Below are 20,169 nucleotides of genomic sequence, written 5' to 3' on the forward strand. Positions count from 1 at the left end.
AGATACTCACTAAACTTTAACACGGGAGCATTATCATAATATGAACTGAAAATTATGCCCAATTCAATAAATAGAAGTCAATAGACTACCGAATCAAGTCACAAGACTTTTCTATAAAAAGAATACAGAAGTAGCCACGTTCGTCGTGGCTTGCTGCAGTATGTGTCAGGATTCAACTATTCACAGCCTGGTGGCTGCCTATAAAAATGAATGGTGTGTATCTGCATGCGTGCAACTAATTTGTGGGCAAAGTCGTTGCACCTGTGTGTGGCCATGTCTGTACAACACATACATTTTCATGTTTGTGCCAAAGCATTGTACCCACCAAATAGTCAGCACAGGACAGGGATTTCTTGTGAAGTAGGGACCCCACAATAAAGGTTTCCCCCTCTCAAGTATACCCTAAGCCTAGGCTGAAGCTCAGTGCCATCCCCTGCACCACTGGGTGATACATGACCCCCCAAACATGGATTCATACACACATGCTTCTGCTATCTCACTAGGTCATACCCTTTTTCCTACCTTCTTCTCTCCTCCCTTACCCAATCATAGAAATGTATTTACATATGACATATATTTTTCTCTTTTTGAAATGTTTTAGGAAGTGGCAGTTATTGGTGACTGCCAAAGGGTGGACTGTCAAAGTCAGAAAAATATCACGCTGCACGTTGCCATATATGCACTTCATGCGTGTGCACGCTGCATATTTAATCAAAATAATGTATTTTATAAGTTAATATTCCCCTGAGTTCAACAGGTATCAGTGGGTCTCAAGATGGCTCTTAGACCTTAGAGATTCCCCTTTGCATGTTAAAAGGGCTTCACATGTTCTTATGCATAGTTAAGCACAGGAATAGTAATTGAAGATTAATTGTATTCCGAATAAATTACACCTAAGAATAGTCAGTTTCTGTCCCGCAGACGGAATACAATAGCCTTTAATTACACTAAGCTTTGAGATTCAATGAGGAGGGCCAACACCTGTGTTTACGAATGGGGCTGGATTTGTCTCCAGAAGAATGATTGCTGGGATGTCATTGTCTCAACTGAAAGTGGACAGTGAGACAGTATTCGCCAAACAATAGCTTCCCACAAGACAGGAATTTGAAACAAGTGCATAACCGAGATTACATGGTCAGCTCTGCTCACTGATACAGCTAGCCCACATGCTGTGAAAGACACACACTTCCTGTGGTTGACACACCCCCACAGCTGGAATGCAGGTATGATATTATCCACTGGAAATAGCAGGGCTCACTGACTCACTCAGAACCAAGCAAGCATCCAGAAGCATGGCTTGCTTATCACCAGGACTGACCTCCTTACGAAGGCTAAGTATTGAATTCACATGGCTTAATGGCATAGAATAGTTTAAATATGTGTTTGTGGTAAAGTAGTTGTAAAATGATTGGCATAGAATAGTTAGTTTGGAGATACAAATGGCTTAAGGTTAATGATGCTTGTGCAGTTGTGTGATTGTTGGGTGTTTGGGATGATACTCTATGAAATCTGTAATGAATTGGAACAGTAGACAATCTGTAGCATAGCATCTCTGGTATACATTTATGGATGGTGATTTATAACAGATTATAGTAGTTTTACATGATGCTTCTTGCTGAAGGTTAGAAGTCAAAACATACTTCCTTTTGTTACTGTAGTCATGTGCTTGTAGCAATAGCAGGCTGATACTTGTGGGTACCTGGTAATCTGGTCTTGTGATACTGTGTTGGCTTGAAATTGTGAAAGGTGATTTAGATGGTTTGGAATTGTAAAATCAGAACATATGCATTGTGTTGAGGCTTGGACATTTTGGAATATAGTGGAATCTTGTGTCTTCTGCTATGTGATTATGGTATAGGCTTTGTCAATTAAAGAATGCCATGTGTTTGGACTTGCAAATCTAAAATGGCTGCTAGCATTCCCTTTTAAATCATATGTTACAGACTTTGGAATCATGGGAGTTTTTCCCAAAATGGAGTCTAGCTTCTGTCCCATGCGGTATTGTAGGGACCATTGTGTTGTTGCTGGGTGTTGTGTATATAGGGACAGCCAGCCTGGGTGAGCTCAATTTTTCTCTCCACAAAGGGTCTCAGCATTGACTAACTGCGCAGCGATTGTTTCTCACATGTATAAATTCTCTGCAGACATATTTATCTCCTATTAATGTTGTAAGCCATTCTCTCTCTCCTTCCCCCCTTTAAATGTAATTGTATCTGTATTGTATTTTATGTGTAGTGATTCGGTTAGGTATTTTATGTTATCTTGGTAGTGTATAACTTGTATTGTATTATTCTTTTGCAATTGAACGTTCATTCTCTTCCTTAAAGGTGTTGTGACCTTAGACCGGTATTAGAGTGTTTATTATATTGCTAAGGGGTTCTCAGAGCGTCACATACGCTCATACAGCTTTTAAACTAACAAGGTTACACTGCATTACATCTACACATTATCACTGCACAAATGTTTACAGTATAAGTACATTCCTTAAGGTATAGTTATTAAAGTTTAATTCTGTAAGTGTCTGCGACGCCTGTGCTCACACCCTGTGCACAGCGTCTGCTACACTAAGGGCGTACCCTTGCGGTACCTTTTGCGCCAATTGCGTACTGTGTCTCTTAACCTTTTAAAGTGTTTTAAATAGGATAAACATATAGGCTTTGTCAATTGAGGGCTCCTCTGGTCTTCACATATCTGCACTAGGTAACTTTAGCAGACATTATCGATCAGCAAAAGGCGGGAAGGTGCTATCCCTCGCAGTGCTGACCAGATAAGCGTCTGCTTCACTTAGTAAGGAGTGCTGAGGGAATCTGGAACCGGAAGGTAGGAACAGTACGTTATTGTCTTTGTAAATCTGGTTTTTATTTCTATTTGGTGCCAACTACACACGCAGATTGGATGGTGTCTGTTTAAATAGGTTTAAAAATTATTTTTAATCGCTCTGCATAGCATGATAACTAAAAGGAGCTGGCATGATGATTTTCTTTGTGACAAAAGGTCTGTCCCCCATTTTGTGTAAACCTCATGGATGTGGAAGGGGGAGGAGCAGCGGCCATTTTGGGAAGGTAATTTTTTTTTCTAAAATGGCTGATTTTCAGGAAATAATCAGCCATCCATTGTCAAAAAGAAATCATCATTTAATGAGGTTTTTTTTAATGCATTCGTTTAGTCCATATCATAGTCAATCATAAGTGGTTCAGATAGAGATTAAAAAAAAAAATAATAATACATAAAATATTTGATTTAAGAAATACACAAATAAAACAAAGTAGTTTTTTTTTTTGGTCACTGTCTCTCTTCAAGAACCTGTTTTAACTCTGCTACTTGTAGGATGGCCATTGAAATGCAAATTAACCTGTGTGACTGATTTGTCATTTTTTTTTCTCTCCCAGCAGTGAAAGAAATTGCCTTTACAGAGTTAGTTAAAAAAGTACATTCATATGCAAATTAGAAGCACTGAATAAGGTCTCACATAAGTAATAATGATTGGTACATATATGTAATATCTATATGCGTGTGCTTACATCAATGTATGTTATTAGATTTAATTAGAATTGCATTTTCATCTGTGTATTTTCACATCTCATTCTCCTGATTGCCACATACCATTGGTAAAGCGCTGAGACATTTGTTGTTATTAATAGTTAAAAGATAAAAAGTAATATTTAAGGGTATAATTGTAAAAGGCACGCACACAGTCTCGCCTAAGAATACAAGGGAGATTTGGGTGGTGTATAGTGAATGATTACTGTTAAAGATCATTCACATTGATAAACGTGTAGTATGTTACTGTGGACGTACTTGGGTTGTGTACACGTGTCCTTACAAGGGCAGGGCGTACGCAATGCAAGGGTCGACGCACGGAGCGTATATTACGCAACGGAGCGTACGGATACGCCCACATAATACAAACCGCACAATAGTATTGTTTAGTAAGCGATAAGGAAGTAACGCGAAAATAACACAAATCTATCTCAAATCCAAAAGTTTAAAAGTTAAAAGAAAAAGACTTTCTCTGTTGCAATTCTTCTGGGTTAGGCTAATACTGAATGAAAGGATTTCTGCGCAGAAATAAAAATTAAAGTGTACATGTGGTAAGAGTGTGTGTATATATAAGAATTCTCTTTTATTACGGAAGCGGGAACCATAGGCCAGTAGAAAGAGATACACCAGCGAGAGTGATATCGTGGGGTGGCTTGGGAGGCGTCCCTTGTTAGACTCGACACATTAATGAGCAGTAGAGTCTGCTGTACATCACAGACCAGGAGGTCACAGACCAGGAGGTCATGGACCAGGAGGTCACAGAACAAGAGGTTCAGGTACAGCAGACTAGAAGTAGAGAGCACAACCGAAGAGGGGTTGGTTCGAGACCCATATAGGCCAAAAAAGCTCAAGGTTGAAGGAATTCGCAGCAGAAATTTTCGATTCCACTGATGGTTCCGCACATAAGATTAGTTGCTTGTGTGCAGATACGATTGTACCGCATGTGATTGTGTGCATTAGCGTGTCTTGAATTCAGAAGAACGCTACTTGCACATTGTTAACGTGATTTGTGTAATTTTTTTTATTTTAAGGGAAGTAGCCTGATCACTCGGGGACATTCCAGCGACTGACACTTGCTGGGGAGGGTAAGACACTCCCACACGCCTGAGCAAGTAGACGTACTTAGGGGCCCTAGGTTGGGTACGGAACCTCTGGGAACTTTGGTCGCCGTATTGGCCAGCGTGGGCGGAGTTAAGTGGGCGGACCTCGAGGCAAAACCCCCACCGCAGCCTTACCCCGGACATTTTGGTTTTCTGTGAGGGTTGCCGGAGACCCTGATTGGAAGTCAGAGGTAGTGAAAGCAACGCCTGCAGAGATGGGGGCCACTTGTTCAGGTAAGGGGCGATCAACCCTGGTTCAGGTTGATTTGAAACCGATCAATCAGGTCGGCAAGGTCATGTGTGAGAAATCAGACCAAGATGGTCATCACACAGAAATATTATGCAATGAATGGGAAAGGATGACTGTGCATGACGGGGAAAAGTTTCCCCGGGTAGGTACTTTTAACCCAGAAGTGTTACAGAATTTAAGGAGAAGAGTGTGCCTGATTAAATCTTCAAAAAGGCGTAGTAAACATTATGATTATTTAAAATTGTGGCAACACGAAAGTGAAATGCAAAGAAATTTAACTTACATATCTGACTCTCATCTTGGGAAGAGAGACATGGCAATGGAGAGGATTATGGCTGCAGAGAATGGCGCGATGGTGTACGATAAAAAAATGCACTTAGTAACTGTATTAAGAATGAAAGTAACAAATGTAATAATGTTTATAAAAATGAAAGTGTCAAAATTACAAATGTTAACCTGTGCAAGTCGCACCCCATGTTAAACTCCCCTCAGGATTACCAGCGAGAAGGTGAAACCAACACGATGTCAACACTCTACCCAGCAGTCATCATACGAGACACCCAGAGGGACACGGCCAAATTGGTAAAGGCAATAGCAGAACCCCCTAACGGAGGGTCAGGTGAGGTCATGTCAACAGGTAAGTACGGTATTGTATGTTACTCACAGACAAATGCATCTTACACCAAAGAGTTAACACAAAATAGCATATTGGAACAAAATCCTGTCAGGGTGAACACAATATATTAAAACAAATGTACACTACAGGAAAGTAGCAGTTTAGGTGTTAATAAATGGTTTAAAGGAAGTATTAAGAACGAGTATACAAGCCTCTCTACCTAACTGGAGAAATAACTCAGTAACTGCATTAAGGAACTACGCTGTTGGGCATCATCAAGCACAGGGAAACAAAGAAGCCCCAGATCCCTGTGGGTAAGTCAAAGGTGAAAAGGTGTTATAATTGCCAGAAGGAAGGTCATTTTGCAAGAGATTGTAGATCAAGAAGTAGACCAAATTCATATAAACCCCCTAGACAAAGATATGAGCAAAGTTATGACACACCAAATTGTAATCAGAGATCACATAGGAAGGAGTTTGGGCCACACCCATGATATGTAGTCAGGAAAGGCGATCATTAGGACTGATGGTAAGCCTGAGGAAACGGTTAATAAATTGGGAGGTCATTCCCTGAAGACACAGGAATGACCGGGAAAAATTTGTAATGTATCTGTGAAATGTTTTCTTTTTCCCCATCTCTGACGGTCATCGGTAGGACTCAAACATTGCATAGCTACTTGGTCTTTGCAGAAGTCTACCAAACCCCAGCATGACCTACCCGCATCAATGTATCCTGGCCAGATACAAAGGGTGGGGAATGGAGGTGCTGGTGGGAGGGACTGAGCAAGGATACCATTGGACATGTAGATATGACAGCCTGATGATGAACGGCAGATCTGACAATGTTCTAAAATGTTTGAAAAATGTTTTTTTTTCCTGTTGTTGTTTATTGTTGGTTTATGTAATATATATATGTATATGAATTGTTCTCTCTCTCTTTTTTTTTTTTTTTGTTTTCTCTCTTCTCACTCATGTTTTCATGTTTTAAAGATGGTATGTCACACATCAGTTAGACAAATGGTGATGCAAGATTTATTCTCCTTACAGAAAGAGCGCTGGTTTGGAAGAAATATTGTATCACCAGAATGTTCGGTTGGAAGACTGAGAGACGGCACCTTTGAGATGACAGCAGAACAAGAAGAACAACAAGACTAGAGAACTAATTATCGTAACTAGTTTCTCTCCCCCTCAAACTGTTTTTCTGTACCCCCATTACAAATTTCTCCTTTTCTCCTCCTGTAAGATGGACTTGCCCCAAGAGACTGTGATATGGATTTTCCTGTTGACCATGATGTTGACCAGAGCAGTCTGTTTCGGTGAGAGTACCAGTGAGGTCGAGAAAGGATCCAGAAGGGTTTCTGATGACTGAGACGGAGGTGTAAATTTCCAATAGCAACACAATCACCAAGCAAAGGCGAGTACCGGAAACGATCTAGCAGCCATGTTATTTGTAAACATTGTGAAGGATTGTTAGCTGAAGAGAACTGTATCTGTAGACTCTGTGATAACTTAGTTGAGGATGGGTGTATCAAGAAATGTCAGTCCAGTTTTAATATCCACATGGACCGGCATCCATTGAGTGACTATCACTCCTTAGTGGGTAAAGTGTTAAATCAGACAGATTGTTGGGTATGCTCTCAAGTACCTCAAGGCCATAGAAAATTAGGATTAGTACCATTCCCTTTAACTATAGGGGAGGTACTTGAGCTAAGTGGTGGGATGCCGGTGGACAGGAGGTTTAATATCTCCAGTCCTCCTAGTTTGAAGCTCCACCAATATCATGTGGATAGATCCCTAGTATGTTTTAACATTTTCAATCCCCGAAAGCCGGGAAATTGGGAAGTGTCATGGAATAACCAAACCATGACCTTTTCATATAGAGCAAATAGAATGCCTACAGATACAGAACTCATACGCCACATAGCCGATAGTGGAAAATATTTCCGATATAGGTATACCCTAGGAAGTAGGATCATGAGAGTTGGAGAAGTATCACCAGGATACTGTGCACATATCATATAATCGGATACGTGTACCAGACAGATGGGAGAATTAGGGTTAGGAGAGTCCACATGGAAAATGTGTAACATGGTAATGACATTCAGTCCCATATGTTCTCCCCGATGATGCATATTTCATATGCGGGAGAAAGGCGTATGAGCGGCTTGCCCCAAACTCAGAAGGATTATGTTATATTGAAAAAGTACCGCCTGAAGTAATGACTGTATCGCATAACAAAATTGATTTGATTTACGACCCAACCATTGAAACCACGCTGTGATAAAAGGTGATTCCACGACCTGTTTCTTTCACCCGTTTCTCCTTTGTTTTCCTCCAAGGTACAAGGACTCGCTTGGAAGAAGAATTTGACAACCTTTTACACAGACATAGACCCCCTTATCCCTAGTAACGTTAATTTTACGCTAGCCCAACACTTTTTTGTAAGTCTATGGACATTGAGAAAGCTTTTTGCTTGCATTTTGGCAAAAGCCCAAAGAGACTACAGTCAACATGTACATCAAGACAAGACACCAGACAAGATTTCAATCAACAAATGTATATTAAACTCACATAGTTTATCACTGCATTTACCATAATTGTTCTTTATCTTCATCTCTACAACCTTCAGATAATAACACACATAATCGATAGGGAATATAGGCACAGATATCAGCACTCACATATTCCCCCATTCATGTATCATCAACTAAAATGTGCTCCCCCATTTTGTCGCAACCTAAAGCCGAAAAGAGCTCGGTAAAGTTTGACAGCCCATCCACAGACCCTTAATACGGGATAAGAAGGAATTCAAATGTATACTTCGCAATACCTCGAAGCTTGATTTAAAACACGTATGGCACGATGATACATGACCCCCCAAACATGGATTCATACACACATGCTTCTGCTATCTCACTAGGTCATACCCTTTTTCCCACCTTCTTCTCTCCTCCCTTACCCAATCATAGAAATGTATTTACATATGACATATATTTTTCTCTTTTTGAAATGTTTTAGGAAGTGGCAGTTATTGGTGACTGCCAAAGGGTGGACTGTCAAAGTCAGAAAAATATCACGCTGCACGTTGCCATATATGCACCTCATGCGTGTGCCCGCTGCATATTTAATCAAAATAATGTATTTTATAAGTTAATATTCCCCTGAGTTCAACAGGTATCAGTGGGTCTCAAGATGGCTCTTAGACCTTAGAGATTCCCCTTTGCATGTTAAAAGGGCTTCACATGTTCTTATGCATAGTTAAGCACAGGAATAGTAATTGAAGATTAATTGTATTCCGAATAAATTACACCTAAGAATAGTCAGTTTCTGTCCCGCAGACGGAATACAATAGCCTTTAACTACACTAAGCTTTGAGATTCAATGAGGAGGGCCAACACCTGTGTTTACGAATGGGGCTGGATTTGTCTCCAGAAGAATGATTGCTGGGATGTCATTGTCTCAACTGAAAGTGGACAGTGAGACAGTATTCGCCAAACAATAGCTTCCCACAAGACAGGAATTTGAAACAAGTGCATAACCAAGATCACATGGTCAGCTCTGCTCACTGATACAGCTAGCCCACATGCTGTGAAAGACACACACTTCCTGTGGTTAACACACCCCCACAGCTGGAATGCAGGTATGATATTATCCACTGGAAATAGCAGGGCTCACTGACTCACTCAGAACCAAGCAAGCATCCAGAAGCATGGCTTGCTTATCACCAGGACTGACCTCCTTACGAAGGCTAAGTATTGAATTCACATGGCTTAATGGCATAGAATAGTTTAAATATGTGTTTGTGGTAAAGTAGTTGTGAAATGATTGGCATAGAATAGTTAGTTTGGAGATACAAATGGCTTAAGGTTAATGATGCTTGTGCAGTTGTGTGATTGTTGGGTGTTTGGGATGATACTCTATGAAATCTGTAATGAATTGGAACAGTAGACAATCTGTAGCATAGCATCTCTGGTATACATTTATGGATGGTGATTTATAACAGATTATAGTAGTTTTACATGATGCATTTTGCTGAAGGTTAGAAGTCAAAACATACTTCCTTTTGTTACTGTAGTCATGTGCTTGTAGCAATAGCAGGCTGATACTTGTGGGTACCTGGTAATCTGGTCTTGTGATACTGTGTTGGCTTGAAATTGTGAAAGGTGATTTAGATGGTTTGGAATTGTAAAATCAGAACATATGCATTGTGTTGAGGCTTGGACATTTTGGAATATAGTGGAATCTTGTGTCTTCTGCTATGTGATTATGGTATAGGCTTTGTCAATTAAAGAATGCCATGTGTTTGGACTTGCAAATCTAAAATGGCTGCTAGCATTCCCTTTTAAATCATATGTTACAGACTTTGGAATCATGGGAGTTTTTCCCAAAATGGAGTCTAGCTTCTGTCCCATGCGGTATTGTAGGGACCATTGTGTTGTTGCTGGGTGTTGTGTATATAGGGACAGCCAGCCTGGGTGAGCTCAATTTTTCTCTCCACAAAGGGTCTCAGCATTGACTAACTGCGCAGCGATTGTTTCTCACATGTATAAATTCTCTGCAGACATATTTATCTCCTATTAATGTTGTAAGCCATTCTCTCTCTCCTTCCCCCCTTTAAATGTAATTGTATCTGTATTGTATTTTATGTGTAGTGATTCGGTTAGGTATTTTATGTTATCTTGGTAGTGTATAACTTGTATTGTATTATTCTTTTGCAATTGAACGTTCATTCTCTTCCTTAAAGGTGTTGTGACCTTAGACCGGTATTAGAGTGTTTATTATATTGCTAAGGGGTTCTCAGAGCGTCACATACGCTCATACAGCTTTTAAACTAACAAGGTTACCCTGCATTACATCTACACATTATCACTGCACAAATGTTTACAGTATAAGTACATTCCTTAAGGTATAGTTATTAAAGTTTAATTCTGTAAGTGTCTGCGACGCCTGTGCTCACACCCTGTGCACAGCGTCTGCTACACTAAGGGCGTACCCTTGCGGTACCTTTTGCGCCAATTGCGTACTGTGTCTCTTTACCTTTTAAAGTGTTTTAAATAGGATAAACATATAGGCTTTGTCAAGCACATACTGGTATCTTACACAACAACCATCCCTCTGGCATTTGTCACACAATAATTTTTGCAGACAGGGAGAAATTGCTGAGAATGTATACATCATGGGCTGAGTCAGGATAGCCGGTTACTTCACTCATGTTTATAAATGTCACTATATTTATCAGCCAAATTGACCAATATATATGATCAGGTGTTATCTATTGCATAAAAACATAATAAGTATAAATAAAGGATAATAATACTAATAATAATAATAATAATAATAATAATAATATGTTTGATGTCTATAAGTATAAATATGTAGAGTACTTCTTTCACCTAACTAAGCTGCTTATGGTGCTCTGTTTGTTCCTTTACGGTTATCTCAGTCAGATGGTGAATTGCATTGTGTAGGTGGGTGCACAACATACCATAACCATGGACATCCAATTTTGCTACTTCCACAATGACCTATACATTTCTGGGTACTTAAAAAGTCATCACTAACAATTTCCTATCATTAGAATGGGTTTAGAAGCCAAAATGTAATGTCTAAGATCATTCTAAACACTTGGGGATTTGAAGTTCGATTTGGAGTTCGATTTAGAGTTTAATCTCAAATCGTACTTTAGCAAATTAGTGGATTTCATGTTGGTCTATGGGAAAACATCAATGTGATTTCTTTTGGAATATGAGTTGAATCTACATTTAGAAGAAGATTTGACATTCAATTTGGTCTTTAGTAAATCTGTTCAAATGGAAAATGAATTAAAATATAATGCCAAATTATTTGAATCACCAAAATCGAACATTAGTAAATTTTGACACTGGTTTCAATAATATGGGTAAAAAAGACAGAAATTTTTAAAACCAGCACAAGGCTCCACTAGTCCACAGCTGGGGATACATTTATACAGGTCCTTGCGGCTGCAGCATTACCCCCCTAACAACTCAGTCACGGAGGGGTTTCCATGGGGGAGAGGGGATCCCCCAATAAGGGGGCCCCTCTCCAGGCACATTATGGGCCATGGCTGATACCCGAGGCTGACACCAGCAACTATGGTTGGTGGGTGCTGGGCTGAGAGCCATAAAGTGTCAAATTAAGAATAAATATTGCCTTTTGCTGTGGAACTATTGGTCCCAGCAAGCCTCACACATGCTGATACTTGAAGAACTACAAAAACCAGCAAGCGGGGAATGTTTTATAAAATTTGTACTATCATGGTATCCATGTCCTGTGTTCATTGTAAAACATCTATTGCTGTGGAAATACAGGTACCATTGGGCCCTTTAATGACCCACATTCTGGTACTTTTTGTTCAGGGATGCTTTATGGGTCCTGTAGTTACAAAGCAAAAGACAATGTTAATTCTGAATTTTACATTTAATGGCTATCCGCCCGGTACCCACTTCCCACAGGTGCTGGGGACAGCCTTGGCCTTCAGCTGTGACCCTTGGATGCCTGGAGGTGTGGGGACCCCTTTTTGAGGGGTCTCCTCTCCCCCAGGGAACCCTGGCCAGGACTGACTAGTTGGAGGTGGTAATGCCATGGCCACAGGGACCTATATAGGTGTGTTACCTGGCTGTGGCTTTATTTTCTTGACTAGTAGAGCCCAGTGCTGGTTTCTAAGGTTCCGGGAAACCCTACATTTTTTCCCCCTCATATTTTTGAAACAGGATTGGTTCAGAGCGCAGTGTTGGGTCTTAAATACTGGGGACAACTACACAATTTTTCCCCAGTATTTTAACAACCAGGACCGACTCAAAGACTCCGGGGCTGGTTTTATTCAAAGGTGTTTTTTTATATTTTAACTATTTAACAATTTTTTACACAGAGAAGCATACATGGATCACAGTGATGCATGCATGATTCTCCAAACACACAGCCAAAAGCAGTTCTTTTTGAAAGTTCTATTTCTATGCAAATTAGATAGTTTTGTGTTAGTGTCTGGCTATGAGAATAGAAATCCTTAGTAAATTTCCATGTTGTGTGAGGTGCATGTGAAAATCCAACTGTTTGTGGCCAATGGTCTATTGATTCATATTTTTGCGGACGGCTGTATCTCAATACAAATTGGTAGAAATATGCCGTGAATGGTATTTTATAAATTAAAGAGTTGCCTTTTGGATGAAAAAGCAATATCGAATGAAATCGGGAACTTAGTAAATTTACCCCATTGTGATTTACCGGATAATTGCCTACAGAGTCCTTATTTTCAATAACCATTTTACAGTATATATGATACAAGTGTTGTTAGAATACATCAGACCTACTCTACAGCTATACTTGGATTTTATTTGTAGTCTCAATAACCCTCAGTGACTCCTCTCTTGAGAAAAACTGGAGTTAATAACTATGACCAAAGGAAGTGTTTAATTCTGCACAAGGGTTATATTGTCGACAAGGCTCCTCTCTGAGAGTGTGTCTGGTACCGACAAATGGTGAAGTGATTTGTGATATACAGCATATTTCTTGGTCAGTGATGCTCCGATTCAGTAAGTCATGGATTACATACACAGAAGGGGAAAAAATACTTTTTGATAGGGCATTCTTATGAAAAGAAATAAAACGTAACTTTTAATGGTCAATGTAATAAAAATGTTTGAGACAAAAAGCTTTTAGGGTTGTTTGAAAACAGTCTATATATCACACATAGGCTGGGATGTAATGGTAGCCAATGATACTGCCTGGAAAAGTATTGCACCGCATCGGACATTACAAATGTGCCTCTAGTTAGTGGAACTCAAGCAATGTAATGGCGTGCATATTTTTCCCGTCTTCAATGTCTCATATCCGAGGTGTCACAGAATTTAGACTTGAAAAAGTCCAAAATTTAAAGACCAACCAAAATGTGTCTTTTACTACAGTAGGACCACAGTGTCAGAGAAAATTACCCAAGTCCCATGATTAAATGAGCACACACCCTAAATAATCCCCAGTTCTCCAGGAAAAAAATGCAGTTTATACTGATTTAAATGGTATGTGGCATGGCTGTATTCAGTGTGTAATTGCAACTGTATCTAATTATGTTACAGTGTATGGCTGGAATACATTGCAGCATAACATTTTTTATGTAAATACAGTTGCTATAACACATAGAATATAGCCATGCCGCTTATTATTTAAATCAGCATTAGCTGCTTGTGTGACTTAGAACATTAATTTGCATCTATGATGCATTTGTGTGTTTTAAAAAAAAACTATTACAGTACGTGGAGTATTTGGAAATTATACACAGAATATAGGCATGTCAAATATCGTTGGATTCAGTTGGAAATGCTTGTGCAATTTACTGTAGTACAGTAAATTTATATGACATTAATACACATTTCCTGGGGGAAAAACATTGTAAAAATTACTTGTACAGCATTTTTACAGATTTAAAGTTGTTTTTTTAAATGTCCAAATATATTGAAAAGTGTTTATTTATTACAAATGTACTTGAAAAGTGTATTTTTAACTGATTTCTAACATTTTCATAACAAACGCGGCCAAAAAAACCCACCTCTAAATTCTTTATTAGTTATTGAGCTGTTTTGTGTCTGACTTGCAATATCGGAGTTCATTACATCTGCCGAGTTGTATACTTAACACGGGCAGAATATATGGATCTGATTTTTTTATCAGCCACTCTACTTTAGAGTCAAAAGCATCTGAAAAAGCTGCTTTGTTGCCGCTATTACATTAGTCAACTTTGCAAAGCCCAATTTTTTTTAAATTACTTAGATAAACCAAGGTGAAAATATCAAAAGATATCATCAATGGTGTAACCAGTCTTGAATTTTTAATCCAAAATTATGATTTCAGACTGTTTAATACTATATGAGTACCTATTGAGGTATGTAATAAGCATACTATAACACAATGGGGGTTATTCAAATTTTTTAAAAGTCAGTTGGGCATGTTTTTTCCTATCTAAAAGACAGGAATAAAACAGACACCCAACCAACTTTTCAAACAAATAAATTCCCCTCAATATGTGATAAGTGTACTATACTACAGTGGGAAAGAGTGGGGTATTCTTGTACATATCCACTAGGAAAGTACCAGGTTTTAGGATCGCTGGTCTAACACCTGAAGCTGATGCTTTGTTGCCTTGATAGTTTTTAGTCACTGTCTGCTCAGGAAATAACAGAAGGGTCACAATTATGCATTTTATGTAAAAGGGTTCTTATCAGGATACTTTGAGTGTAAAGATTTTTCTGCTATGTACAGATGGGTCCACATTTAACTTGGCCTTTAATAGGATTTACTGAGAGTGGCCAGTCGAACTTAATCCCCTGATGTAATGATTTAATCCCCTGCTGTATTGTTCTCTGTATTGTATTGCAACTGAGAACAATAGATGAATGGTTTATGCTAATAAATCATGTTGTGGCTAGGTGCAGAAAACTAGTCAAGATAACCGTGGACCCATCTGTACTAGATTTTGGTTCAATACAAATAAAATTCCATACACAAATAGGTATGTCACACAGTAATAGGATTTATATTGCAAATATAGAAAGACAGTGGATGTAGTATAGGTCAGGTTTGTAGTATAACAATGTTGTTCTAAAAATACACAAGAATCTACAGGTATGTGGTCAAAAACATAATACGTATGATCAGAAATCTGATTAAATCACACTAATGTGGTAATTAGAATCATTTGCATACCCAATGGCTAATTCAGACCTGACTGCTGGGCTACTAACTTTGCTGTCCTGCGATCAGATAGTTGTCGCTCAAGGAGGAGTGCAAATTTGTCATAAAAGTGTGCAATCGCATGTGTATGCCGAGCTGCAAAAATCCAGTGTGTGCAATCTTACTCCTACAGTGAATTGAGAACAGGCTGATTGAGGCTGGAGCTGACGTCACACACCCTTCCTGAAAATGCTTGGGAACTCTTTCATTTTTCTGGATACTCCCTGTAAAAGGACAGTTACCACCCACAAATGGCCTCTTCCTGTCAATCACCTTGCAAATGCCTGTGCAATCAGAATTTTCACACCATCCTGTCACTGACTGGCGATGCCTTTTGTTGTTTTCCAACGTGCATGTGCATTGCATATAATTGATCAAAATTGCAGCGGCATCCAGATATTGGGGGTTATTCAGGTCACATTGTTCATTAATGAGGCTGCAACAAGGGAGGCTGTGGCTGCAATGTGCATGCACAGCCCCATCCTGTGAGCACGCTAGCAGCCAATGCAATATGATCAAATTGGCTGCATATTCCTCTGCATGATTGACAGGTAGAGACATTCATGGGGTGGGTGGGGGGTGGCAACAGAGCATTTTCAGGGTGGCATCAGGGAAATGCCGGCATGTCGGCAGCATTTTCAGGACTGCTGTGTGTCATCACACATGGCTGCTCCAATTTAAAAAATGGCGGATGGACTTCTACGGATGCAGCTCGGCTGTGTCGGCAGGAAGCGTCCACATCTTCTGTGACTGCGCTGTAAATGTACCGCGATCCCAATTACAGCGTGATCACAGTGGGCGGGCGGTGGGTAACATACTGGGTGGTCTCGCCCTGTGATTGCAAGGATTGCAGGTTATGTTATAAAGCAGAATCTGCAATCCTTACTGAATAGAGTCCCTTGTTTGAGCAATAAAATAATGCAGAATTGGACTGTGACCAATCTGCTTCTTGTGATACAGAAAACACCAAGATTTTCTGATTAAAATGCAGTAATAAAACAGAAGGTGGAAATAAACAATATGTCACAGTATTAGCACAAGGATTTTTTGATCACAGTAATATCTCAGCCTTACTCATATGTCAGAATGAGGCAGAATGTAACATTATCTGTGTATCCTGCCTCCAAAACATATCACAGTGTCTAAGAGCATTGTTCAGTTTAAAGAGCAGATCTGTTGTTGTGCAATGTTTTGTGTGAACTGTGTGGTTACTGATATAATTATATAGAGAATATAAGGAAAATCTGGAAGTCTCTCAAATAAGATGTGGACCTTTTACCTATGCTTTTCAGCACATTAGGGTTACTGCACCTGGTATTCCCAGGGAGTCTCCCACCCAGGTACTGACCAGGCCTACCACTGATTTTCTTTCAAGATCAGATGAGATTGGGTGTATCCCGTGGAGCATGGCAGTAATGAGAGAGTGCCCGTTCCAGTAGATGAGAGACACAGGGGCGTACCTCTGCTTCCCAAATTTAGGACCGTATTCTGTAAGGATTGCAAATTCAGTCTTTTAGCAGAATTTGCAATCCTTTGACTCACATGCTGGGGGCTGCCTGTTGCAGGGCAAGGCCTCCCAGCATGCTAACTGCTGCCCCATCTGCAATCACACACTAATGGCAATCGTGCCACAATTATTTGCACAATTGCAGAAAGTAGGGAAGCCTCCTGCTGGCACAGCCTGGCTGCGATGGCAGGAGGGCTGCTACCATCTTTTTTAACAGAGTGGCTGCGTGTGACATCATGCAGCCATCCTGATAATGCTCACACTATACCCCTTTTCACGCTACCATGTCTCTGTTTCCATGCCGCCACCCCACAGTGGTCCGTCTCTGCCTTGAAAATGTAGCGTTGACACCTCGCGACTACAGAGGCATTTTCAAATACTGATGGTCACCCGATGTCAATGCAGTCACAAGAGCAGGATGGGTACTGAGCATGTGCTCATTGGGGTGAATGCCAAAATTCTGGTTGTATCTCGATTTGCGATCCAACCTGAATTGGCCCCTTAGTGTGCAGGTGTGTCATTGCAGAGATTTAGCACTAGCACATTTGGATGAGAGGACACAGAAATAAAGCAGAAGAAAATAAAATAGAGAATCACACTATTGCTTCTACTTACACTTGATCCTATTATGAAGTAGAGGAAAATGTATGAGAGAGCTAACAGTGTGGGATCCCCAAAGGTTAAACATGGATATAAAGAGAAGATTTTACCCTCTCTAAAACATCATTAAATTTTTGAGGAAAGAATCAGATTGGATAAGCACAGTAACCTAGAGCTATCTAGTTAGTGTCCAATTTAGTGGGATAGTGACAATTAAACAAGCCCTCTACAAGTGAAAGGGCTGTTTGGACAGGTACCGGGCAGTGCACAACCCGGACCCACCTCTGGGGTACCTTGGTATCATATGCACTCATTTGGGTTTCTAATTTTTCTATTATTTTTGACTATTTATACCACGGTGATGATCTATAATCTTTGTGAATTTAATAAGCAAACTGGATACAATACAGATATTTTTATGAGACATAGCACTAAGGAAATTACTAGCACAGGTGAAGATTGCAATAATAATAAAATAAGAAATTGAGACATGGAGCCACAGCACCATCACTGTCACTATCATTCGAGACCGCAGCAGCTACCTCCCCCTCCTCCTCCCCCTCACTAACCTCCTCCACCTCACTAACCTCTTCCACCTCACTCACCTCCTCCCTCTCACTCACCTCCGCCACCTCACTCACCTCTGACTGGGACATATTCCGGACAAACAACAAAGAACACTGAGAAATAAAAAAACACAAAACACACTCCTCCACTACCACTACACACCACAAACCAAACACACACACACTCACAAACAATGACAATAGACTGAAAAAAAAATCACAATCACAAAAAAATTAACAAACTTTGAAAAAACTACACGACAAGTTTGACAGGACAACTTACACACACAGTACAGCACTCAGCAATCGCAAAAAAACAGCACAAACCCTCCAACAACTCCAAATAACTCTCCAACACAAAACACCACTTCCTCTCACCTCTCCACTAGCTAAACCCACAAGGTTTGGTCGGTTTGGGGCGTTTTTATAGTAATGAGCACAGACACTCCTCCATCACAAAACAAACCAATCACGGTCGAGTGACAAAAAACGAAACTCAGAAAAAGACGCTTCTGTGAAAGAAAAGAAAACACTGCCGAAAAAATAATTACGAATTCGTAAAAACAACACAAAACACGGCCGCAATATACAAGTCGGCCGCATTCTACCTAGTAAAAAAACACGAATTACATCGACATCGAAAAATGAAAATAATCAAAATACGACACCATAGTAAATGAGGCGTAACAAATTCAAAAAGTTGCAAAATCACACATTCAATGTCAATCGTGATTAATCTCACACCAAATCGACAATAATATGAATCTTAGTAAATATACCCCCAGGCTGAGCTTTCCCTGATATGGTTGCACTTAATGCGACCAGACAGAAAGCTCATTGTGTGGCTGCAGGAAGAGAAGCTTCCTGGATCCCTTTCCCCCAAGTGCTTGCCGTGCTGCCTATCACTGCTGATCAGCCAACCTAGCAGCATGCCCCACTCAGCGGCTGAAGACATTAGCATCTGCTGGGGAAATGTACATAAAAGCAGCCCCTCACCTCCCCTGAGGAGCTCCAGAGGCTGTAGAGAGGATCTCGTGTCGGGAAACTGAAAAAGCGATGGTCACAATGTTCAGATTATCGATGGAAGCCATGTTCAAACATTAATGCTTCTACCAATTTTTTTTTAATGTTATTTCTTTTAAAGAAAATTGTGTTGGACATATTTTAAATATATGTTCTTAACCTAATTCAGTCATAGAGAAACCCAGAAAAATTACCCTAACCCTAACCCTAAAATATTCAGCAGTTAAGTGGTTAATGAGTTACTAATTGGTGTGAAACACCTGTGAATAATCTAGTAGCCCACTATTTATGGCAGCTCTGGTGCCTATGGACATTTTTCTGCCTCCTGAATAAGCTGCAGTCTGCAGAGAGATTCACTAAGGATTACAGACTTTCACTTCTCTGGAATTGCTACTTTCCTCATCACTTTTAAGCCCTTTTATTCATATAGGCAGCAGGAAAATATTCTCCTCATTATTGTACCATCTACCTGGCTTAACCCTCAGTCAGGCACAGGTGACCTGACAGGCACAGCAAAGCTGTTCTAGCTCCTCTCTCCGCCCCAAGGGGGTGCAGGGGTCTGTCCCTTCTAGTACCTTCCTATCTCTAGGTGCTGTTCAAAACCCCCCTAGTCAGTTATCCCGCCACCTGCGTGGAGTGCAGTAGTGACCCTCCTGGCCTCTCAGGACCATTACACCACTGCATCACTGTGCCAATGCATCTCTACTGCTGAACTTTCCAACAGTGGTTCTGAGTGACACTGACTCTACTGTGCCTATACAGTATTTCAAGTTTTGTTAATTAATTTAATGTTCAGTTGATTTTTTGTCATGAAAACTGAAGGAAATGTGGTGGCGGCTCTTAAATTTCAGTATTTTTGTTTTACTTACTTTGAGGTTAATAAATGAGGTTTTTTAATCAGATATTGAATATTCTTTCTTTGTACGTCCTAATGAAGGTCACTGATCACTTTAAGAGCGTTAGAATTGAGTTAATTAGGTGGTAATGATGATTTTCTAACAGGCGTCTGTCAGGTGCACTGCGCCTATACCCGGGAGTCCCAGAGGTGCGCCTGACTGAGGGGTAACACTCTGCATATGCATTGGTCTCTAGCACAGAGCTGTATTGCACCTGACAGCGCTTTCAGTGACCATCACCGCCCCCCCCCCCCCCCCCCCCCCCCAGCACATGGGGCTGACTGTGCACCACCTGGACCAGAATTACAGCTCGAGACAGCTGTCAGCAATA

At 40.2% G+C, this 20,169-nt stretch overlaps 1 pseudogene; it reads right to left on the reverse strand.

Annotated features, from left to right (window-relative positions):
- Window positions 1-16,545: 16,545 nt before the first annotated feature.
- LOC134944549 (5S ribosomal RNA) lies at window positions 16,546-16,664 on the reverse strand (annotated as a pseudogene).
- Window positions 16,665-20,169: the final 3,505 nt, after the last annotated feature.

The sequence above is a fragment of the Pseudophryne corroboree genome, chromosome 1 (genome assembly GCF_028390025.1).
Source record: "Pseudophryne corroboree isolate aPseCor3 chromosome 1, aPseCor3.hap2, whole genome shotgun sequence".
NCBI classification, from domain to species: Eukaryota; Metazoa; Chordata; class Amphibia; order Anura; family Myobatrachidae; genus Pseudophryne; species Pseudophryne corroboree.